We start from the raw sequence: 18,735 nt of genomic DNA on the forward strand, positions 1-18,735 counted from the left end.
TTACCGTTTGAACAAATGATAACATTAAAATGCCCCCCTGAATAATTAAGTGCAGATTTTTCGAGAAAGACGCATGCTACCCGCTCAGGTTCGAATCCTGCTGACTGCGAGCAAAATGTCTGCTTGCCCAAAACAATTCTCACGCGGTCCATGGTTAATCAACATCAAATCCGTTTCAACCTCTTAGCTTAAGCTTTTTATTCAACTGCAGTAGCCTTTGTAAAAAACAAACACTTGAACATGTCTTTTTCATCACATGAATCAATTATAAAAGATAAGGGCATGAAGTGAAAGAACTATTAAAATCAGCTGCCAAGCAACACTTTCAGCAACATATTGTTTGAAAAATCAAATTAATAAATAAATAAGAATTCTTAAAAAATCAACGCCAGTTTCCTCTAGCATCCAAGCCTTCCAAACACAATCTAGGTTCTGCATCTCACTCTTGTAGCAAGTGAAAAGAACAAACCGCAACAGGAAAAGAAAAAGTCTACACTTCATCAAATCAGCCTTGTAAAAATCAACAACAGAGTAACATACATTGATTCACCTAGCACGCAGTCATGGCCGAGTGGTAAAAGCGTCTGACTCGAAATCAGATGGTTTCTACATCCGCAGGTTCGAATCCTGCTGACTGCGAGCACAATTTTTGTTGCCCAAAAAATTATGGCACGGCCCTTGCTTTGTTAAAATCAAATACGTATTAACTTTTTAGCTTACACCTATTATTCAAAACTCGAGCGTTTGAACAAACACTTGAACATGTCTCTTTCATGTCTCTTTCATTAAATGAATCAGTTAGATTAGGGCATGAAGTGAAAAGAACTATTAGAATCAGCTGCCAAACAACATATTGTTTGCTCCCTAAACTGGTCATTAAACTTCGGTGTGAAAAGTTTACTCATGTTTGGCAGTGAATAATTATCGGAATCTGCAAGTACGGGGTAAAAAAGGCCACAAAAATTTTTTGTGATTTGCATTCATTACGGTTTCAATAAAGGCTAATATTAAGAGACCCCGCTGTAATTATTTCAGCTGACTTGAACAAAATAGGATACTTCATAATCTACAAGACTTGCCCACAGATTGTTTTAGAGAATTAAACCACTTAAGAATGGGAGTTCAACAAGGCAGCCCACAAATTTTTTCAAATAAACAGATAGCTGATTGACTCATACAATCTTGTCCGGAGTTGCTAAAGCATCTAAAATCAAAAACACCCACTTGGCATTGAAATTCAGCCACTTCTCTGATTTCTAATTTTAAAATTGTTGTAAAACCAGCAGCATTAGGAAAACAATTGATCACTAAAAACGAAATGCTGAAATCAAAATCTCGTCAAGCTAAAAGCCACCATTTTCCTGAAGAACCCAAGCTTTCTGTTGCAAAAATGTCTATGGAACGAGCAGAAATGCCGGAGTGGTTAAGGCGTCTGACTAGAAAGCAGATGGGGGTCGTTCCGCCTGGTATCGAATCCTGCTAAATGCGCAAGTTTTACTTTTAATTGAAGACCAGAAATATAGGTGGTGCTTTAAAGAAAGACACAGACAAAAAAACAAAAACATTTCTTAAAACGAGGAACGGCAACGAGTAGAAGGCCTTTCACATTATGGCTCCTATTTATATTGGAGGATTAAGCAATCTGGATTGCGCAAACTCCAAAATAAAAAACTTGAGAACAAAAGCAAGCAAACTTTTTCGAGAAAGAAAGACACATTTACAATCCTTTCATCAGACTCAATTCAACAGAAAATAAGAATGGGAGTTATATAGGTTCATTGTAGGACACTGCGTGAATAGTCACCTAATGATGAGTTCAAATCGCAAGGTTTGAATTACGCCAAAAAAAAATAGATGACGCTAACAAAATCCAAAAAAAAATCTACGCCAGTTTCTTCTAGCATCCAAGCCTTCCAAACACAATCTAGGTTCGGCATCTCACTCTTGTTTGCTACAAGAGTGAGATGCAGATTCTAGATTGTGTTTGGAAGGCTTGGATGCTAGAAGAAACTGGCGTAGATTTTTTTGAATTTTGTTAGCGTCATCTAATTTTTTTGGAATATTTCAAACTTTGCGATTTGAACCGCTCATTAGGTGACTATTCAAGCAGTGTCTTAATAATTGCCGTTTTCGAATACTTTTTTGTTACCTGCAAACCTAAGAAGATGAACTATGTAACTCCCATGTTCTTATTGTCTGTTGAACTAAGTCTGATGAATGGATTGTAAATGTATGTTTCATTCTCGAAAAAGTTTGGTTGCTTTTGTTATAAAAAACAACAAAACAACTGGGGAAAAAAACAAACCGCAACCTGAAAAGATCAAATTCTACAATTCATCAATTCAGCCTTCTAAAAAGCAACAAAGTAACATACATTGACTAACCTATCACGCAGTCATGGCCGAGTTGTTAAGGCGTCGGACTCGAAATCAGGTGAGGTCAACCAGCGCAGGTTCGAATCCTGGGGACTGCCATCGCAAATTTTGATTGACCAAAAAAGTCTGGCACGGCCCTTGCTTGTTTAAAAACAAATAGGTATTAACTTCTTAGCTTCCGCATTTCATTCAAATGCTGTAGCGTTTGAACAAACGAACACTTGAACGTGTCTTTTTCATCAAATGAATCAGTTATAAAAGATTGGTGCATGAAATGAAAAGAACTATTAGAATCAACTACCAGGCGCACTATTGTTTGCTCACTAAACTGGTCATTAAACTTCGATGTGAAAAGTTTACTCAGTGTAGGCGGTGAAAAAGTAGAAATCTGCAAAGCACGTATGGTGTCAAAAAAGACACCAACAGTTTTGATTTGCGCTCGTTACGGTTTCAACAAACAATAATATTAAGATGCCCCGCTCAATAATCAAGTCCAGTAATTATTTCACCTGAATTGAACTGAACAAAAAAGGGTGCTTAATAATCTACAAGACTTAACTCACAGAACGTTTTAAAAAATTAAACCACTTAAGAATGGCAGTTCAACAAGGAAGCCCAAAAAATTGTTTAAATAACAGATAGCTGGTTGACTAAAACAGTCCTGTCCAGAGTTCTAAATCCTCCAAAATCAAAAGCACCCACTCGAGTTTGAAATTCAGCCACTTCTCTGGTTTCTGGTCATAAAATTGTTGTAAAATCAGCAGCGCTAGTAATATATTTGAGCACTAAAAACGAAATGCAGAAATCAAAAAGTGTCGTCAAGCTAAAAGCCACCATTTTTCTGAAGAACCCAACTTTTCTGTTGCAAAAATCTCTTTGCCAAGAGCTGTAATGAGCGATTGGTTAAGGCGTCTAATTAGAAAGCAGATGGAGGTCTTTACGCCTGGGTTCGAATCCTGCTGACTGAGGTAGAATTCCATTTAATTGAAGACCAAAACAGAGGTGGCCTTTCACATCATGGCCCCTATTTATGTTGGAAGATTAGGCAATCTGGATTGCGGAAACTCCAAAATAAAAAACTTGAGAACAAAAGCAAGCAAAATTTTTCGAGAAAGAAAGACACATTTACAATCCTTTCATCAGACTCAATTCAACAGAGAATAAGAATGGGAGTTATATAGGTTCGCAGGAAACAAAGAAACATTCGCAAACGGCAATTTTTAAGACACTGCGTGAATAGTCACCTAATGATGAGTTCAAATCGCACGTTTTGAATGACTCCAAAAAATGAGATGACGCTAACAAAATTCAAAAAAATCAACGCCAGTTTCCTCTAGCATCCAAGCCTTCCAAACACAATCTAGGTTCTGCATCTCACTCTTGTAGCAAGTGAAAAGAACAAACCGCAACAGGAAAAGAAAAAGTCTACACTTCATCAAATCAGCCTTGTAAAAATCAACAACAGAGTAACATACATTGCTTCACCTATCACGCAGTCATGGACGAATGGTTAAGGCGTGTGACTCGAAATCAGATGGTTTCTACCTACGCAGGTTCGAATCCTGCTGAATGCGAGCAAAATATCTGTTTACCCAAAATAATTCTCACACGGTCCATGGTTAATCAGCATCAAATACGTATCAACCTCTTTTTTAGCTTAAGCTTTTTATTCAACTGCAGTAGCCTTTGTAAAAAACAAACACTTAAACATGTCGTTTTCATCACATGAATCAGTTATAAAAGATTAGGGCTTGAAGTGAAAGAACTATTAGAATCAGCTGCCAAACATATTGTTTGCTCACTAAACTGGTCATTAAACTTCGGTGTGAAAAGTTTACTCATGTTTGGCAGTGAATAGTTATCGGAATCTGCGAGTAGGGCGTAAAAAAGGCCGCAAAAAATTTTTGTGATATGCACTCATTACGGTTTCAATAAAGGCTAATATTAAGATGTCCCGCTGTAATTATTTCACCTGACTTGAACAAAAAAAACTTCATAATCTAAAAGATTTAATCACAGACTGTTTTAAAGAATTAAACCACTTAAGAATGGGAGTTCACCAAGGCAGCCCACAAATTTTTTTTCAAATAAACAGATAGCTGATTGACTCATACAGTCTTGTCCGGAGTTGCTAAAGCATCTAAAATCAAAAGCACCCACTCGGGTTTGAAATTCAGCCACTTCTCTGGATTCTGATTTTAAAATTATTGTAAAAACCAGCAGCATGAGCAATACTTTTTGATCACTAAAAAAATACTGAAATCATCTTCTGAGGTTCGCAGGAAACACGGAAACATTTGCAAAGGGCGATTATTAGGACAATGCGTGAATAGTCACCTAATGATGAGTTCAAAAAAAATAGATGACGCTAACAAAATTCTTAAAAAATCTACGCCAGTTTCCTCTAGCATCCAAGCATTCCAAACACAATCTAGGTTCTGCATCTCACTCTTGTAGCAACTGAAAAGAACAAACCGCAATTGGAAAAGAAAAAAAATCTACACTTCATCAAATCAGCTTTGTAAAAATCAACAACAGAGTAACATACATTGATTCACCTATCACGCAGTCATGGCCGAGTGGTTATGGAGTCTGACTCGAAATCAGATGGGTTCTACCCGTGCAGGTTGGAATCCTGCTGAATGCGAGCAAAATATCTGCTTGCCCGAAACAATTCTCACACGGTCCATGGTTAATCAACATCAAATAAGTATCAACTTCTTAGCTTAAGCTTTTTATTCAACTGCAGTAGCCTTTGTATAAAAAAACACTTGAACATGTCTTTTTCATCACACGAATCAGTTATAAAAGATTAGGGCATGAAGTGAAAGAACTATTAAAATCAGCTGCCAAGCGACATATTGTTTGCTCACTAAACTGGTCATTTAACTCGGTCTGAAAGCTCCAAAATTGAAAACTTTATAACAAAAGCAAACAAACTTTTTCGAAAAAGAAACGTACATTTACAATCCATTCATCAGACTTAGTTCAACAGAAAACAAAAAACATGGAATGGAAGTTATATAGTTCATCTTCTCCGGTTCGAAGGAAACAAAAAAATATTCGAAAACGGCCATTATTAAGACACTGCGTGAATAGTCACCTAATGATGAGTTCAAATCGCAAAGTTTGAATTATTCCAAAACAATTAGATGACGCTAACAAATTTCATAAACAATCTACGCCACGTTTTTCTAGCATCTACGTATTCCAGGCACAATCTAGGTTCGGCATCTCACTCTTGTAGCAACTGAAAATAACAAACCGCAACTGGAAAAGAAAAAAATCTACACTTCATCGAATCAGCTTTGTAAAAATCAACAACAGAGTAACATACATTGCTTCACCTTTCACGCAGTCATGGCCGAGTGGTTAAGGCGTCTGACTCGAATTCAGATGGGTTCTACTCGCGCAGGTTCGAATCCTGCTGAATGCGAGCAAAAAATCTGCTTGCCCAAAACAATTCTCACACGGTCAATGGTTAATCAACATCAAATACGTATCAACCTCTTAGCTTAAGCTTTTCATTCAACTGCAGTAGCCTTTGTATAAACAAACACTTGAACATGTCTTTTTCATCACATAAATCAGTTATAAAAGATTAGTGCATGAAGTGAAAGAACTATTAAAATCAGCTGCCAAGCAACATATTGTTTGCTCACTAAACTGGTCATTAAACTTCGGTCTGAAAGCTCCAAAATTGAAAACTTTTAACAAAAGCAACTAAACTTTTTTGAGAAAGAAACATACATTTACAATCCATTCATCAGATTTAGTTCAACAGCAAATAAGAACATGGAAGTAATATAGTTCATCTTCTCAGGTTCGAAGGAAACAAAAAATATTCGAAAACAGCAATTATTAGGACACTGCGTGAATAGTCACCTAATGATGAGTTCAAATCGCAAAGTTTGATTTTTTCCAAAACAATTAGATGACGATAACAAATTTCATAAACAATCTACGCCAGTTTTTTCTAGCATCTACGCATTCCAGGCACAATCTAAGTTTTACATCTCACTCTTTTAGCAACTGGAAAAAAACCGCGTTTCTACACTTCATCAATTCAGCCTTCTAAAAATCAACAAACTAACATGCTTTGAGTAAACTAGCACACAGTCATGGCCGAGTGGTTAATGCGTCTGACTCAAAATCAGATGGTTTCTATCCGCGCAGGTTCGAATCCTGCCGACTGCGAGCAAAATATCTGCTTGCCCAAAACAATTCTCACAGGGTGCATGGTTAATCAACATCAAATACGTATCAGCCTCTTAGCTTAAGCTTTTTATTCAACTGCAGTAGCCTTTGTAAAAAACAAACACTTGAACATGTCTTTTTCATCACATAAATCAGTTATAAAAGATTAGTGCATGAAGTGAAAGAACTATTAAAATCAGCTGCCAAGCAACATATTGTCTGCTCACTAAACTGGTCATTAAACTTCGGTCCGAAAGCTCCAAAATTGAAAACTTTATAACAAAAGCAACCAAACTTTTTCGAGAAAGAAACATACATTTACAATCCATTCATCAGACTTAGTTCAACAGAAAAAAAGAACATGGAAGTTATACAGTTCATCTTCTTAGGTTTGCAGGAAACAAAAAAAAATATTCGAAAACGGCAATTATTAAGACACTGCGTGAATAGTCACCTAATGATGAGTTCAAATCTTAAAGTTTAAATTATTCCAAAAAAATTAGATGACGCCAACAAATTTCATAAATAATCGACGCCAGTTTTTTCTAGCATCCACGCATTCCAAACACAATCTAAGTTTTACATCTCACTCTTGTAGCAACTGGAAAAAACCGCGTTTCTACACTTCATCAATTCAGCCTTCTAAAAATGAACAAAGTAACATACATTGAATAAACTATCACGCAGGCATGGCCGAGTAGTTAAGGCGTCTGACTCGAAATCAGATGGGTTCTACCCGCGCAGGTTCGAAGCCTGCTGACTGCGAGCACAATTTTTGATAGCCCAAGAAAATTATACACGGCCCTTGCTTGGTTAAAATCAAATACGTATTATTTTCTTAGCTTACGCCTATGATTCAAAACTTTAGCGTTTGAACAAACAAACACTTGAACGTGTCTTTTTCATCACATGAATCAGTTATAAAAGATTAGGGCATGAAGGGAAAAGAAATATTAGAATCAGCTGCCAGCGACCTATTGTTTGCTCACAAAACTGGTCATTACACTTCGAGTTCACTCATTTTTGGCGGTGAAAAGTTATCGAAGTCTGCAGGTATGGTGTCAAAAGTGCTCCAAAAAATTTTATGATTTGAGCTCATTACCGTTTGAACAAATGATAACATTAAAATGCCCCGTTGAATAATTATGTGCAGATTTTTAGAGAAAGACGCATGCTACCCGCTCAGGTTCGAATCCTGTTGATTGCGAGCAAAATGTCTGCTTGCCCAAAACAATTCTCAGGCGGTCCACGGTTAATCAACATCGAATACGTATCAACCACTCAGCTTAAGCTTTTTATTCAACTGCAGTAGCCTTTGTAAAAAACAAACACTTGAACAATTCTTTTCCATCACATGAATCAGTTATAAAAGATTAGGGCATGAAGTGGAAGAACTATTAAAATCAGCTGCCAAGCAACTTATTGAGCAACATATTGTTTGCTCACTAAACCGGACATAAAACATCGGTGTGAAAACTCCAAAATTGAAAACTTTATAACAAGCAACCAAACTTCTTCGAGAAAGAAAATACATTTACAATCCATTCATCAGACTTAGTTCAACAGAAAATAAGACCATGGGGGTTATATAGTTCATCTTCTTAGGTTCGGAGGAAACAACAAAAAATATTCAAAAACGTCAATTATTAAGACACTGCGTGAATAGTCACCTAATGATGAGTTCAAATCGCAAAGTTTGAATTATTCCAAAACAATTAGATGACGCTAACAAAATTCATAAAGATCTACGCCAATTTTGTCTAGCATCCACGCATTCCAAACACAATCTAAGTTTTACATCTCACTCTTGCAGCAACTGGAAAAGAAGTAACCGCGTTTCTACACTTTATCAATTAATCCTTCTAAAACGCAACAAAGTAACATACATTGAGTAAGCTATCACGCAGCATTCGCCGAGTGGTTAAGGCGTCTGACTCGAAATCAGATGGTTTCTAACCACGCAGGTTCGAATCCTGCTGACTGCGCTCACAACATTTGATTGCCCAAAAAATTCTGGCACGGCCCTTGCTTGGTTAAAATCAAATTTGTAGTAACTTCTTTGCTTACGCCTTTTATTCAAAAGCTGTAGCGTTTGAACAAGCGAACACTTGAACGTGTCTTTTTCATCACATGAATCAGTTATAAAAGATTAGGGCGTGAAGTGAAAGAACTATTAGAATCAGCTGCCAAGCAACATATATCTATATCTATATATTAATTCAACGTCGACAGAGAGCCACTGAACACCATGTTTAAGCGCCTATCTCTGCGTGTTTTAGCGGCCCTTAAACATGGTTTTCTGAAAAAATGACTGACCACAGTCGGGTTTGAACCTGGGTCTATGGGTTGAGGAGCGGAAGCGCAATGAGTTGAGCTAAGGAGCAGTTGAGCCGCGTATTAATCGGTATTTTTGTCCATTAACGTTGCATTTGTTTCTACTTTCCCAATGCCTTCTTTTTTTCACACTTTTTAGTTCTCCATTTCTTTCCTCCTGACACTATTTTCTATATATCTATCTATATACTAAACGTAATTCAAATATATATACCTCCATGTTTAGGCTCTTAATCTTCACATGTTTTAAGGCCTCTAGCAAAGCGGTATGCACGTATTGTGAAAAAGGTCAATGACCGAAAACATGTCCCTACCAAAAAGTTAATGACCGAAACGTTACCTATTAGCCGTAAAGGTCAATGGCTGAATAGTGGATGTAAAAATGGGTCATTGACCGGAAAAATGCCTATGACCAAAAAGCTCATTTTCGAAAAGTCAACAATCGAAAGATACCTATGCAATAGGGGTCAATGACTGAATAGCCGCGGAAGTAAAATAGGTCATTGACCGAAAAGTTGCCTGTGCCAAAAAGATCAACGACTGAAAAACTGCGGTGTCAAAAATTGGTCAATGACAGAAAACCTGCTTATAAAAAAGTCAAAAAATTCATTACTCAAAAGTTTTTTTAATGACATGTACTGATTCTACTCACATATTGACGGAATAAAGAATACCTAATTTAAGCTCAATTACGGAAATGAAATCGAAGATGCAAAAAAGTCCACTTAAATCAGCTAGATAGTAATGTGGCGGGGACTAGCTTTTGTGTAACGTTTTTACTTTCTCCCTTCTATTTCACTTTTTTGTTTTTTCCTCTTTCCTTTTTTGTTTTTTTTTTCTATCCTGCTTTTCTTTTTCTTTTTTGTCCTTCTTTTCTCTCCTGTCTTTTCCTTTTTACCTGTCTTGTTCCGCATTCTTTCGTCCTTCTTGGCTGTATTTCTTCTGTTCTTTTTTCTGCCTTTCTTTTCGTTTTTCTCGATTTTGTTTATCTTTTGTCGTTTTTGCTTGTCTTTTCTGCAATTTTTCTCCCCCTTTCTCTCTTGCTTTTCACTTTCTTTTCCCTTCTCTCTCACTTGTCTTTTTTTAGTTTCTCCCATTCGTTTCGCTTTTTCGTTTATTATTTTTCATCCTCTGTATTTCTCTCTTGCTTTTCCTTTTTTCTGTCTTTCTTTTCTCTCTTTCTTCTTTCATTTTTCCTGTCTTTTCCTCTCTTTTTTTTATTTACACTTTTAAAAATTGCTTTTTTCTGTCTTTCTTTTTTCTGTTTCGTTTCTCTTTTTTCGTTTTCTCGTGTTCTCTTTGTTTTGTGGTTTTGTTTTCACTCTTGCTTTTCTCTTTCTTCTGTCTCCTGCTTTCCTCTCCTATCTTTCTTTTCTATTTCTTTTCACTTTTTTACCTCTTTCGTTTCTGTTCTTTTTTCTTCCTTTCTTTTCTCTTTTCGTTTTTGTTTTCTATCTCTCCTTTCTTTTCTGTCTTTTTTCTCTTTCTTTCTTTCTTGTTTTTCTCTTTCTCTTAGGCTGTTCTCTCTTACTTCTGTCCTGCTTTTCTCTTCTTTTCAATTTTCATTTTCTCTCTTTTGTCTCTTTTCTCTATTTCGTTTCTCGATTTATTTTCTTGTTCGATTCTTTTCTTTGTTCCTTTTCTCCCCAACTTCTTTTCTTTTTTCTTGCTCTTTTTTATATCAATTGTCTTCTTGGTCTTTTCTCGCTATTCTCCGTTTTCTCTCCTTTTCTCTCACGATTTTCTCACTTTTCTCTGCTTCTTTCTGTCTCTTTTCTCTTTTTGTTCTTTCTCTTTTCTGTCTTTCTTTTTTCTCTTTCCTTCTTTTCTCTTTTTTCTGTTCTGTTTTTCTGCCTTCTTTCTCTTTCTTTTTCTATCTTTCTTTTTGTCTTCTGTCCCTTTTGTTTTTTTTCTTTCCTTTGTCTTTTTTTCTCTATCTTTTCTCTTTGTTTTCTCTTCCGTTTCTGTTTTTTTGTTTTTCCCTTTCTTTTTTCTGTCTCTCTTTTGTCTTCTGTCTCGGTTCTCTTGCGTTTCTTTTTTCTCTCTTGCTTTATTTCGTTTCTTTTTCTTTTCACTATGTTGTCCTTTTTTCTGTCTTTTTTTTTACTTTTTCTCGCTTGCTTTTCTCTTTTTGTTCTGTCGTTCTTTTGCGGTTCTTTTTCCTGTCTTTTGGCTCTTGTTTCCTTCTTTTCTGTCTTTCTTTTCTTTCTTTTTTTTCTGTTTTCCCTTCTTTCATATCTTTTTTCTTTTCTCTTTTTTAATGCTCCTGAAACATGCCGCATAACCAATATAGCTATGTAGGTGACCATGTAGAAGTTCGTTATCTGTACAAATCTTAGCGCTCCTTAAATATGCAAGTTGGCAAAGCCAAAAAAATTGAACACAAAATTGCTGGTACTTGGGGTAATATATTAAACCAAACACAACGGTAACGTAACGTAAAACCTATGGCTGTTAAACGAGGGGCATGTGTTCCAGCCCAAGGTGCTACGCCCAAACTTCTATTCTTTAAATGATCTTGTTATGCTTCTGCGGGCCTGCTAGTATATATTAATTCAGAGTCGACATAAAAGGCACCATGTTTAAGCTCCTAAGCTTTACATGTTTTAACAGCCCCTAAACATGCTTTTCGGCAAAAAGCGACTGGCGACAGTCAGATTCGAACCGGGGTCCGTGAGTTAAGAGGCAAAAGCGCAATGAGTTGAGCTAAGAAACAGATGAGCCGCGTATTTATCGGGATTAACGTCGCATCCGTTTCCACTTTCTCCAATTCCCTCTTTTTTTCACAATTTTTTGTGCTCCATGCCTTTCTCCTGTCACTATCTATTTTCTATCAATCTACATAATAAAAATAATTCGAATACCTATACCTTTATGTTTAAGCTCCTAAGCTTCACATGTTTTAAGGCCTCTTAAATACATATCAAAGCGTTTTGATTCGCATGTATTTTGAAAAAGGTCAACGACCAAAAATTTGATCTTGCCAAAAATTAAATGACTGAAAAGTTACCTATGCCGTAAAGGTCAATGACTGAATACTGAATGTAAAAATGGTTCATTGTTCGAAAAGCTGCCTATGACCGAAAAGCTGTCCTCTATATCTATATCTATATCTTCTATATATTAATTCAGTGTCGACATAAAAGGCACCATGTTTAACCTCCTAATCTTTACATGTTTTAACAGCCCCTAAACATGCTTTTCGGCAAAAAGCGACTGGCAACAGTCGGATTCGAACCGGGGTATGTGAGTTAAGAGGCAAAAGCGCAATGAGTTGAGCTAAGAAACAGATGAGCCGCTTATTTATCGGGATTTTTGTCCATTAACGTCGCATCCGTTTCCACTGCCTCCAATTCCCTCCTTTTTTCACAATTTTTTGTGTTCCATGCCTTCTCCTGTCACTATCTATCTTCTATCAATCTATATATTAAAAATAATTCGAATACCTATACCACCATGTTTAAGCTCCTAATCTTCACATGTTTTAAGGCCTCTTAAATACACATCAAAGCTTTTTGATTCTCATGTATTTTGAAAAAGGTCAATGACCGAAAACTTGACCTTGCCAAAAAGTAAATGACCGAAAAGTTACCTATGCCGTAAAGTTCAATGACTGAATATTGAATGTAAAAATGGTTCATTTTTGGAAAAGCTGCCTTTGACCGAAAAGCTGTCATTGTCAAAAAACCATTGACCGAAAAGTAATTAATGCAATAAAGGTCAATGACTGGATAGCCGCGGACGTTTTTAATCGGAACTTTTTACGCTGAATGTTTGCGTGACCAATTTTTAAACAATCTTTTGCTTCTTTTGTTTTCAGTTTTGCTTGATCGCATTCTCGTAAAAGTTTTGAACAACTGAAGTTTAATTAACTAAATCTTTTGTTGCCAGTGTTTTTTCAAAAGTTAGGTTGTGTAGAATTTGGTCTATTTTTCTTTTTTACTTTCGAAGGAAGATCTTTTCTCTTCCGTTTCTTTCTTTCTTTGCTCCTTCTTTTTCTTTTTATTTTCTTCATTTGTTTTGTTTTTGGTTATATTTCTTTTTCTCTGTCTCTTCTTCTTTTTATCTTTCCTTTCACTTTCTTTTCTCTTTCTTTTTTCCTTTCTTTATCTCTCCTTTTCTTTGGCTTTTCTCTCTCTTTTCTGTCGTTCTGCTTTTTTCCTGTACTTGTCTACGTTTCTTTTCTCTTTTTTATTCCTTCTTTTCTCCTTTTAGTTTCTTAATGGTTTTTCTCTTTTTCGTTCCTCTCTTTTTCGTTCCTCTCTTTTTCGTTCCTCGCTTGTCGTTCTTTCCTCTTTTCTTTCTATTTCTTTTTGTCTTACTGTACTCTTTCTTCTCTGCTTTTCTTTTCTCTTTGTTTTCTCTCTTCTGTTGTTTTCTGCCTTTTCTCTCATCCTTTCTCTCTTTTGTTCCTGTTTAGCTTCTCTCTTTATTGTCTCACTCACTTTTCTGTCTATCTTTTCTCTTGCTTTTCTCTGTATTTTTTGTCTTTGGTTTTTCTTTTCTCTCATTTCTTTCTGATTGTATTTTTTGCCTCTTTTCGTTTTTTGTTTTTCTTTTCTGTCTCTCTCGTTCTCTTTTTTTCTCTGTTCTTTCTGCTTCTCTCTTTTTTGCTTTCTGTCGTTTTCCGTTTTCTTTTCTGTATTTCATTTCTCTCTTTTCGCTATTGCTTTTGTCTGTACTTTTCTGTTTTTCCTGCCTTCTTTGTTTTCATTAGTTTTCTCTTTCGTTCCTCTCGTTTCTCTTTATTTTCTCGTTCTTTTCTCGTTCCTTTCTGTTTTTCTTTTTTCTACCGCTCTTTTGCGTTTGTCTGTCTTTGTTTTCTCTCTTGATTTCTTTTTCTTTTATCTTGCGTTTCTCTTTCCTGTCTTTCAGTTCTGTCTCTTTTCTCTCTTTCTTTTAACTCTCTTTTCTGTTCTTTTTTCCTTTCTTTTTTCATTTGTTTCTTTCTGCTCCCTCTTTCTGTGCTTTCTCTCCTTTCGCCTTTTGTCTCTCTCTCTCTCGCCTGTTTTTCTCTTTTACTTCTTTCTTGCTTTTCTCTTTTCTTGCTTTTCTGTCTTTTGTCTCTTTTCGTTTTTTGTTTTTCTTTTCGGTCTCTCTCGTTCTTTTTTTCTCTGTTGTTTCTGCTTCTCTCTTTTTTGCTTTCTGTCGTTTTCCTTTTTCTTTTCTGGATTTCATTTCTCTCTTTTCGCTATTGCTTTTGTCTGCTTTTTTTCTGTTTTTTCCTGCCTTCATTTGTTTTCATTCGTTTTCTCTTTCGTTCCTCTCGTTTCTCTTTGTTTTCTCGTTCTTTTCTCTTTCCTTTCTGTTTTTCTTTTTTCTACCGCTCTTTTGTGTTTGTTCTGTCTTTGTTTTCTCTCTTGATTTCTTTTTCTTTAATCTTGCGTTTCTCTTTCCTGTCTTTCAATTCTGTCTCCTTTCTCTCTTTCTTTTAACTCTTTCCTTTCTGTTCTTTTTTCCTTTCTTTTCTCATTTGTTTCTTTCTGCTCCCTCTTTCTCTGCTTTCTCTCCTTTCGCCTTTTCTCTCTCTCTCACACCTGTTTTTCTCTTTTACTTCTCTCTTGCTTTTCTCTTTTCTTGCTTTTCTGTCTTTTGTCTCTTTCTTTTCTGTCTTTGGTTTCTCGATTTATTTTCTCTTTTGTTTGTCTTTCTTTTCTCTTTCTTTTCTGTCCTTTTTTCCCTCATTTCTCTCTTGCTCTTTTTTTCGTTTGTTTTTCTTTCTCTGTTTTATTTGTCTTTTTTGACTTTTTCCTCTTTCGTCCACCCATCTTTTCTCTCTATTTTGTCTTTTTTTCGGTCATTTTTTCTCTCGTTTTATCTTGCTTTTCTCTCTTTCTCTTCCTTTCTTTTTTGTCTTTTTTCTCTTTCTTTTGTCTTTTCTGTCTTTCTTTTCTCTGTTTTTCTTCTGTTCTGTTTTGCTGCTCTTTTTCTTTTTTCTGTCTTTTCTTTGTCTTCTGTCTCGTTTCGCCCTTTCGTTTCTTTCTTTTATTAATTCCTTTCTGTCTTTCTTTTTTTTCTGTTTTCTCTCCCTCCATATTTTGTTTCTTCTCTTTTTTACGCTCCTTAAAAATGCAGCCTAACGTATTAAATGCGTTAGGCTATGACACCATGTAGAATTTCGTTATCTGTACAAGTCTTAGCGCGCCCTAATTGTAAGGGTCAGCAAAGCCGAAAAAAGTTGAACACAAAATTGCTGGGACTTGGAGGTATTATACTAAACCAAACACATCGGTAACGGAACGTAATACCTATGGCTGTTAAACGAGGGTCATGTGTTCCAGCCCGAGGTAGTAGAAAAAAATGAATTTTAAAACTTCTATTTTTCAATTGATCTTGTTATACTTTTGCGGGCCTGCTAGTATTGTTTATTCACGAAACTGGTCATTAAACTTCGATGTGAAAACTCCAAAATTGAAAACTTTATAACAAAAGCAACGAAACTTTTTCGAGAAAGAAACATACATTCACTATCCATTCATCAGACTTAGATCAACAGACAATAAGAACATGGGAGTTATATAGTTCATCTTCTTCAGGTTCGCAGGTAACAAAAAATATTCGAAAACGACAATTATCAAGACACTGCTTGAACAGGCACCTAATGATGAGTTCAAATCGCAAAGTTTGAATTATTCTAAAAAAAATTAGATGAGGCTAACAAAATTTAAAAAAAATATACGCCAGTTTTTTCTAGCATCCAAGCCTTCCAAACACAATCTAGGTTCTGCGGTAAATTCTTGTAGCAACTAGAAAAGAACAAACCGGAACTGAAAAAGAACAAATTCTACACTTCATCAATTCAGCCTTCGAAAAATCAACAGAGTAACATACATTGATTAACCTATCACGAAGTCATGGACGAGTGGTTAGGGCGTCTGACTCAAACTCAGAAGGGTTCTTCCCGCGCAGGTTCGAATCCTGCTGACTGCGAGCACAATTTTTGTTGCCCAAAAAAATTATGGCACGGCCCTTGCTTGGTTAAAATCAAATACGTATTAACTTCTCAGCTTACGTCTATTATTCAAAAATTTAGCGTTTGAACAAACAAACAAACACTTGAGAATGTCTCTTTCATTAAATGAATCAGTTAGATTAGAGCATGAAATGAAAAGAACTATTAGCATCAGTTTGCTCACTAAATTGGTCATTAAACTTCGGTGTGAAAAGTTTACTCATGTTTGGCAGTGAATAATTATCGAAATCTGCAAGTACAGCGTAAAAAAGGCCGCAAAAAAACTTTGGTGAACTGCACTCATTACGATTTCAATAAACGCTAATATTGAGATGTCCCGCTGTAATTATTTCACCTGACTTGAACAAAAAAGGGTACTTCATAATCTACAAGACTTGCCCACAGACTGTTTTAAAAAATTAAACCACTTAAGAATGGCAGTTCAACAAGGCAGCCCACAAAATTTTTTTCAAATAAACCGATAGCTGATTGACACATACAGTCTTGTCCGGAGTTGCTAAAGCATCTAAAATCAAAAGCACCCACTCGGGTTTGAAATTCAGCCACATCTCTGGATTCTGAATTTAACATTGTTGTAAAAACCAGCAGCACTAGCAATACATTCTGATCCCTAAAAACAAAATACTGAAGTCATCTTCTGAGGTTCGCAGGAAACACAGAAACATTTGCAAAGGGAGATTATTAGGACACTGTGTGAATAGTCGCCTAATGATGAGTTCAAATCGCAAGGTTTGAATTACGCCAAAAAATTAGATGACGCTAACAAAATTCTTAAAAATTCTACGCCAATTTCTTCTAGCATCCAAGCCTTCCAAACACAATCTAGGTACTTCATCTCACTTTTGTAGCAACTGAAAAGAACAAACCGCAACTGGAAAAGACAAAAATCTACACTTCATCAAATCAACCTTCTAAAAATCAACAGAGTAACACACATTGATTCACCTATCACGCAGTCATGGCCGAGTGGTTAAGGCGTCTGACTCGAAAATAGATGGCTTCTACCCGCGCAGGTTCGAATCCTGCGGACTGCGAGCACAATTTTTGATAGCCCAAAAAATATACATGGCCCTTGTCTGGTTAAAATCAAATACGTATTATTTTCTTAGCTTACGCCTATTACTCAAAAATTTAGCGTTTGAACAAACAAACACTTGAGAAAGTCTCTTTCATTAAATGAATCAGTTAGATTAGGGCATGAAGTGAAAAGAACTATTAGAGTCAGCTGCCAAGCGACCTATTGTTTGCTCACAAAACTGATCATTACACTTCGATGTGATAAGTTCACTCAGTTTTGGCGGTGACAAGCTTTAGAGAAATCTGCAGGTATGGTGTCAAAAGTGCCCCAAAAAATTTTGTGATTCGCACTCATTACGGTTTGAACAAATGATAAAATTAAAATGCCCCGCTGAATAATCAAGTGCAGAGTTTTCGAGAAAGACACATACTACCCACTCAGGTTCGAATCCTGCCGACTGCAAGCAAAATATCTGCTTGCCCAAAACAATTCTTACACTGTCCATGGTTAATCAACATCAAATACGTATTAAACTCTTAGCTTAAGCTTTTTATTCAACTGCATTAGCCTTTGTAAAAAACAAACACTTGAACATGTCCTTTTCATCACATGAATCAGCTATAAAAGATTAGGGCATGAAGTGAAAGAACTATTAAAATCAGCTGCCAAGCTACATATTCTTTGCTCACTAAACTGGTCATTAAACTTCGGTGTGAAAAGTTTACTCATATTTGGCAGTGAATAATTATCGAAATCTGCAAGTACGGCGTAAAAAAGGCCGCAAAAAATTTTTGTGATTTGCACACATTACGATTTCAATAAACGCTAATATTGAGATGCCCCGCTGTAACCTGACTTGAACAAAAAAGGGTACTTCATATTCTACAAGACTTACCCACAGACTGTTTTAAAGAAATAAACCACTTAAGAATGGCAGTTCAACAGAGCAGCCCACAAAATTTTCCAAATAAACAGAGAGCTGATTGACTCATACAGTCTTGTCCGGTGTTGCTAAAGCATCTGAAATCAAAAGCACCCACTCGGTTTGAAATTCAGCCACTTTTCTGGATTCTGATTTTAACATTGTTGTAAAAACCAGCAGCACTAGCAATACTTTTTGGTCACTAAAAACGAAATACTGAAATCATCTTCTGAGGTTCGCAGGAAACACAGAAACATTTGCAAAGGGCGATTATTAGTACACTGCGTGAATAATCACCTAATGATGGGTTCAAATCGCAAGGTTTGAATTACGCCAAAAAAATTGATGAAGCTAACAAAATTCATAAAAAATCTACGCCAGTTTTCTTTAGATCCAAGCCTTCCAAACATAATCTAGGTTCTGCATCTCACTCTTGTAGCAACTGAAAAGAACAAACCGCAACTGGAAAAGAAAAAATCTACACTTCATCAAATCAGCCTTGTAAAAATCAACGAAGTAACAGATATTGAGTAAACTATCACGCAGTCATGGCCGAAGGGTTAAAGCGTCTGACTTGAAATCAGAGGGTTTCTAACCGAGCAGGTTCGAATCCTGCTGGCTGCGATCACAAGTTTTGATTGCCCACAAAGATTCTGGCACGGCCCCTGCTTGGTTAAAATCAAATTTAAATTAACTTCGTAGCTTACGCCTTTTATTCAAATACTGTGGGGTGTGTGAACAAACGAACACTTGAACATCACGTGAATCGGTTTTAAAAGATAGGGGCATGAAGTGAAAAGAACTATAAGAATCAGCTGCCAAGAGACCAATTGTTTGCTAACTAAATCTGCAAGTATGACGCCAAAAAAGCCCCAAAACATTTTGTGATTTGCGCTCATTACGGTTTTCTAATGAA

The 18,735-nt window shown here is 36.1% G+C and overlaps 1 protein-coding gene and 9 non-coding genes across 10 annotated transcripts in view; 9 read left to right on the top strand and 1 right to left on the bottom strand.

Moving 5' to 3' along the window:
* Positions 1 to 18,735, bottom strand: part of LOC142351599 (ATP-binding cassette sub-family C member 4-like) — a 220,811-nt gene that overhangs the window by 54,424 nt on the left and 147,652 nt on the right. The gene's annotated exons all lie outside the window — the stretch shown is intronic.
* Trnas-cga (transfer RNA serine (anticodon CGA)) lies at positions 558 to 639 on the top strand. The gene has a single exon. It is a non-coding gene; the product is annotated as a tRNA-Ser (tRNA).
* On the top strand, positions 4,941 to 5,022 carry Trnas-cga (transfer RNA serine (anticodon CGA)). Its single transcript has one exon. It is a non-coding gene; the product is annotated as a tRNA-Ser (tRNA).
* Positions 5,730 to 5,811, top strand: Trnas-cga (transfer RNA serine (anticodon CGA)). Its single transcript has one exon. It is a non-coding gene; the product is annotated as a tRNA-Ser (tRNA).
* Positions 6,491 to 6,572, top strand: Trnal-caa (transfer RNA leucine (anticodon CAA)). The gene has a single exon. It is a non-coding gene; the product is annotated as a tRNA-Leu (tRNA).
* Positions 7,256 to 7,337, top strand: Trnas-cga (transfer RNA serine (anticodon CGA)). Its single transcript has one exon. It is a non-coding gene; the product is annotated as a tRNA-Ser (tRNA).
* On the top strand, positions 8,468 to 8,557 carry Trnas-cga (transfer RNA serine (anticodon CGA)). Its single transcript has one exon. It is a non-coding gene; the product is annotated as a tRNA-Ser (tRNA).
* Positions 15,755 to 15,836, top strand: Trnal-caa (transfer RNA leucine (anticodon CAA)). Its single transcript has one exon. It is a non-coding gene; the product is annotated as a tRNA-Leu (tRNA).
* Trnas-cga (transfer RNA serine (anticodon CGA)) lies at positions 16,832 to 16,913 on the top strand. Its single transcript has one exon. It is a non-coding gene; the product is annotated as a tRNA-Ser (tRNA).
* Trnas-uga (transfer RNA serine (anticodon UGA)) lies at positions 18,362 to 18,443 on the top strand. Its single transcript has one exon. It is a non-coding gene; the product is annotated as a tRNA-Ser (tRNA).

Source organism: Convolutriloba macropyga, chromosome 13 (assembly GCF_964194025.1).
Source record: "Convolutriloba macropyga chromosome 13, txConMacr16.3, whole genome shotgun sequence".
NCBI lineage: Eukaryota > Metazoa > Xenacoelomorpha > Acoela > Convolutidae > Convolutriloba > Convolutriloba macropyga.